Source organism: Oncorhynchus kisutch, linkage group LG28 (assembly GCF_002021735.2).
Source record: "Oncorhynchus kisutch isolate 150728-3 linkage group LG28, Okis_V2, whole genome shotgun sequence".
NCBI lineage: Eukaryota > Metazoa > Chordata > Actinopteri > Salmoniformes > Salmonidae > Oncorhynchus > Oncorhynchus kisutch.
In genome coordinates, this window is record NC_034201.2 from 6,415,271 (window position 1) to 6,421,002 (window position 5,732).

General features: G+C 40.4%; 1 long non-coding RNA gene across 1 annotated transcript; it reads left to right on the forward strand.

Annotated features, from left to right (window-relative positions):
• The first annotated feature begins 372 nt into the window (after window positions 1-372).
• LOC116358078 (uncharacterized) lies at window positions 373-5,040 on the forward strand. The gene is made up of 3 exons (XR_004205914.1): window positions 373-723; window positions 2,160-2,334; window positions 2,453-5,040. It is a non-coding gene; the product is annotated as an uncharacterized LOC116358078 (long non-coding RNA).
• The last annotated feature ends 692 nt before the right edge of the window (window positions 5,041-5,732 follow it).

Below are 5,732 nucleotides of genomic sequence, written 5' to 3' on the forward strand. Positions count from 1 at the left end.
TTGTTCTAGCCACAGACAAGCACACCTGATTCAACTTGTCAACTAATCATAAAGCCCTCAATTAGTTGAATCAGTTGAGTTTGTCTTGGGTAACAACAAAAATGTGTGTTGGGGGGACTGGAGTTGGGAAACACTTCAATCTTGACAAAAGGCAATATTTGACTCCCATTTAAGAAAACAAAGTATGGCAGTACAAGACCAATACACAACCAGCACTCTGGATCAGCCGAGTCCTTCTGAAATGCTCCACAGATATACACATCCAAGCTGGCCTAAACCGGATTTGACTTCCATTTTTCTGGTGGCTGTGAAATGGATACTCAAAAAAACAGTTAAGGCTGACTCAGGTAGAATACTTTGTTATTGTTTCAACTATGGCTCTCCCATAGACATGCAATGCGATAGCAGCTGGGTCTACTTAAGCCTCGTTCACAATGCAGGCCTTAATGCTCAAATCAGTTTTGTTTTTCAAATCCATTTTGGACTATTGACAGTCTAAACAGAAAGTTACAAGTGACCAAATCGTATTTGTGTGTGTTCAGACAGCAGTAATTTGCTGGCAAGGCAACGCTAGTTGTCATAGTAACGACAGGTTTGTGTGCAGTGTTGTAAGCTGATCGGTGGTGGTGTTTGTGCTTCCTCAGAAGTTACGTCGCAAGCTAAGGTGACAACAATGCATGCCATGGATGTTTCCCAGTTGCTTTGAATGTTGAATATCACAGGGTAAGAACACTTTTAAAGCCTCAAAGGATAAGATGATCCAACTTTCAAAACAAGCCCTTTTTTTGGCTAGCCACAGCAGTCAACTAGCCAGCTAGATAGCCGTTTAGCTTTCTAGCACATTCACACATTTTTTGTTGTAAACAATTACCAGTGGTGGAAAAAGTACCCAATTATCATACTTGAGTAAAAGTCAAGATACCTTAATAGAAAAGGACTCAAGTTAAAGTTTGTCACCCAGTAAAATAATACTTGAGTAAAAGTCTAAAAGTATTTGGCTTTAAATACACGTATCAAAAGTTAATGTAATTTGCAAAAATATACTTAAATATCAAAAGTAAAAGTATGTGTCATTTCAAATTCCTTATATTAAGCAAACCAGGTGGCACAATTTTTTATTTATGGATAGCCAGCACACCAACACTCAGACATAATTTACAAACAAAGAATGTGTGTTTAATGAGTCCGCCAGATCAGAGACAATAGGTATGTTCTGATAAGTGCGTGAATTGGACAATTTTCTGTTCGGCTAAGCATTCAAAATGTAACGAGCACTTTTGGGTGTCAGGGAAAACATATGGAGTAAAAAGTACACTATTTGTTGGGGGGGGGGGGGGGGTTGAAATGTAGCTTGAAGTATCCGATTCCATGTGCTTTTTGGCTGTTCAGACTGCAGGGAAAATAACATATTCTAATTGGATATACAAATAAATAGAATTTGAACTTCAAACTGCCATTGTGAACGCGGTTTTAGGTCATTGACTTCAATTGAAACAGAAAAAATTAGAGAGTTGGATGTCTCGCTTCTTCTTCCGTCTCTGGTAAAAGCTCTTAATTCACCTGGCTAAACCAAGAGGTTATGCGGTAGGCTTCAGCTGGTGCCACTATGTAGGAGATTGGAGACCACGTAGCATCTAGGGTGGAGACAGGGGGAGATGAATGGGAGGGAAAGGGAGTAGAGTGCTGTCAACATAAGGTCAAGTCAAATATGAGTGTGTGTGGAATATGAAGAAGAGAGCAGGGTTCGAATTTCACACCCAAATTAGTGATCACTGAGGAGAGGGGAAGGATGTGGCCATCTATGACTGGACACAGATATTAATAAGAAAACAAATCCCTTATCAAAGACAATATCACCAAGGGCAGGTTAGTTGAAAAATCTATATCGTGCTGTCTTGTATATGCTAACCTGTAAAGGCTAATGGAGCATCACATTTACCCGTTACAATCTGCTAGCTAGAAAAAGGTGTCGTCCACGAGAGCACTAGTCCCTGGAAGATGGTAGTTTTGTGTTGACTATTTTAATGACCCAGGGGATGGATATAACGCTCACTACTGCTGAGCTACACTTAAAATTTAGAAATACAGGAAAGAGAGATCTGAGCAGCGTAACTGTAACATCTACTCCCGCTCTCCCTATCCGGCGTTTGACGTTACAGGTCTACTAACCACCGGTCCTGGCAACCCATCATTATGCACACCTGGCAACCCTCATTACGCACACCTGCACCCCATCATGAGGCACACCTGCACCCCATCAAGAGGCACACCTGGACTCAAACACTTCCCTGACTACTGCCCCTTTATCTAGCACTCCCTAGCATCACTCTTCAGGTAGTATTGTTTATGTCTCCTTGTCAGACGGTTCTCTTGTTTTGTATCTTTCTACGTTCATTATTATTAAAACTCACTAACTGCACCTGCTTCTTGACTCCCTGCGTCGACGTTACAGTTGCGGTCAGCTAAAGAATGTAGAATCAGCACCTTTACTGCCAACATCAGCACATTTACCTCCGAAGCCAGCATCAGCAGAGCTAAAAATGGAGCCTGGGGAAGGTCAATGGAAAACAAACTTCCTCCTACCCCCTCCTTTGACGTCCTTCTGGAGGTCAACAAATGCAACGAAGAATGGGACTGGGGTGGGGGGATGACTGACGGTATATACAGTGCCTTTCGGGAAAGTATTCAGACCCCTTGTCTTTTTCCACATTTTATTACATTACAAAATTGATGAAATTAATACAAATCCTCAGCAATCTACACACTATCCCATAATGGCAAAGCGAAAACAGTTTTTAGAAATGTTTGCAAATGTATTTAAAATTAAAAACATAAGTATTCAGACCCTTTGTTATGAGACTTGAAATTTAGCTCAGGTGCATCCTGTTTCCATTGATCATCCTTGAGATGTTTCCACAACTTGACTGGAGTCCACCTGTGGTACATTAAAATGATTGGACATGATCTGGAAAGGCACACACCTGTCTATATCTGGTCCCACAGTTGACAGTGCATGTCAAGTCATGAGGTCGAGGGAAGTTCTACTTCAAGCGTTGCGATGAGCTGCTGGCAAACGCAGGAAAGTGCTGTTTGAATTAATGCTTACGTCAGACTGCTCTATCATATCAAATCATAGGCTCAATTATAATACAATAAACACACAGAAATACGAGCCTTCGGTCATTAATTTGGTCTAATCCGGAAACTATCATTTCGAAAACAAAACGTTCCGTATTTTATCAAACGGGTGGCAACCCTAAGTCTAAATATTGCTGTTACATTGCACAACCTTCAATGTTATATCATAATTATGTAAAATGCTGGCAAATTAATTACTGTCTTTGTTAGGAAGATATGGTCTTCACACAGCTCTCAACGAGCCAGACGGCCCAAACTACTGCATATACTGCTTACACGGAATGCAAGAGAAGTGACACAATTTCCCTTGTTAATATTGCCTGCTAAAAGTAATTTCTTTTAACTAAATATGCAGGTTTAAAAATATATACTTGTGTATTGATTTTAAGAAAGGCATTGGTGCTTCTGATTAGGTACATTGGTGCTACGATTGTGCTTTTTTTGCGAATGTGCTTTTGTTAAATCATCACCCGTTTGGCGAAGTAGGCTGTGATCTGATGATAATTATCAGGCACCGCATTGATTATATGCAACACAGGACAAGCTAGTTAAATTAGTAACATCATCAACCATAGTGACTATAATAAGATTGCATAACATAACAGGTGGTCAGCCTACCACACAGTCTCCTCGTGGAGTGCAATGTAATTTATTTTACCTTTATTTTACTAGGCAAGTCAGTTAAGAACAAATTCTTATTTTCAATGACGGCCTAGGAACAGTGGGTGAACTGCCTGTTCAGGGGCAGAACGACAGATTTGTACCTTGTCAGCTCGGGGATTTGAACTTGCAACCTTTTGGTTACTAGTCCAACGCTCTAACCACTAGGCTACCCTGCCTAACGAGATCGCTGTAATCAGCCATAATCTGCACCCAAAAAGGCTGATTACCGATTGTTATGAAAACTTGAAATCGGCCCTAATCAATCGGTCAACCTCTATTTGGTACCACCAAGACTCTTCCTAGAGCTGGCCGGTCGGCCAAACTGAGCAATCGGTGGAGAAGGGCCGTGGACAGGGAGGTGACCAAGAACCCGGTGGTCACTCTGACAGTGCTCTAGAGTTCCTCTGTGGAGATGGGAGAAACTTCCAGACAACCATCTCTGCAGCACTCCACCAATCAGACCTTTATGGTAGATTGGCCAGACAGAACCCACTCTTTAGTAAAAGGCACATGACAGCCTGCTTGGAGTTTGTAAAAAGGATATCTAAAGGACTCTCAGACTATGATAAACAAGATTCTCTGGTCTGATGAAACCTATATTGAACTCCTTGAATGCCAAGTGTCAAGTCTGGAGGAAACCTGGCACCAACCCTACGGTGAAGCATGGTAGTAGCAGCATCATGCTGTGGGGATGTTTTTCAGCGGCAGGGAATGTGGGAGACTTCAATATGATGGTTATTATATCAATATTTGTGCATAAAAGGGTTTCCACCGACATTTCTCACAAAATTAATTTTACTGACACAAAAATATCTCACATTGTCTAGCGTATTTTATTTTGTTTTGTCGACATTTGGAAATACGTTGTTTCCATCAGGTCATGACATTTTTTATATCCAACATGTACTTTACTTGCATAAAAAGTTTGAATGGAAACCTGGTTAATAACCAGAATTTTTGCTGGCGTAGAAAGTTGTTCAATGTAAATCCTGAATTCGAAATTGGGTAAATGTGTGAACTGGAGGTGTTTCAATGCAGACCCCATATTCAAAACACATCAAAGTGTACTGTGAATGTAGACAACAAGTCAACCTGTATTTTTTCTTTGATTATAAAGAACATACAGTATTTCCTCACAATTATCACTTTATTTTTGTATATCTTATTTTTTTTCAGTCATATATAAACAAACAAACATATCACAATTAATAGTTTTTGAATAAAAAACCTTTTTGTCAACATTGTGTTGGGTGTAATTACATTGTTGCTTATCCATTGTTCACAATCAATGGGCCTGACTGGTAAAGTAGTCACTACAGGTGTGATCAAACCTTACATCAAAGTTCCTGAAGCTAAATGGAAAGTGCTATGCCCTGACCAGTTACTCAGAAAATCCTCTGACTGTCTAATTTACATCAATTCATTTACCAGTGATGACCCAAAACAAACACATTCTACACATTTACAAACTACCTGTTAAAAGAGTTATTACAACCATGGTGTTCTGTTTGTTACTGAAACGGACACATCCAATAACCTGACAATGATCCACATCATATGGGTAGAAAAAAGAATGTGTTATGCAGCAAAACACAACTATCCTTTTTTTTTAGGATGCAAACCAGTATTACAAATCACTGTTGATCAATCCAGTTCTGATCTAACGAGATCGCTGTAGGATCTTCTACGGCCTAGAATCTAGGCCTTTCCCAGTCATGACGGACAGAAACCTGCAGCTGTGCACCTCACTGATGACCACTACTGTATTGGGGTAAGATATAGTGTTAGTACCACGCAAGGGGCCTACTAGGACAGGTTGCAGCCGTTGTCACTCAGTGGAGGCAGGCACGAAGCTAGACCCCTCTTGGTTCTCATTGGCTTAGTCAACTCAAGTTAGGGTTCAAGGGTTATATTTCATGTCAGAATCTCCT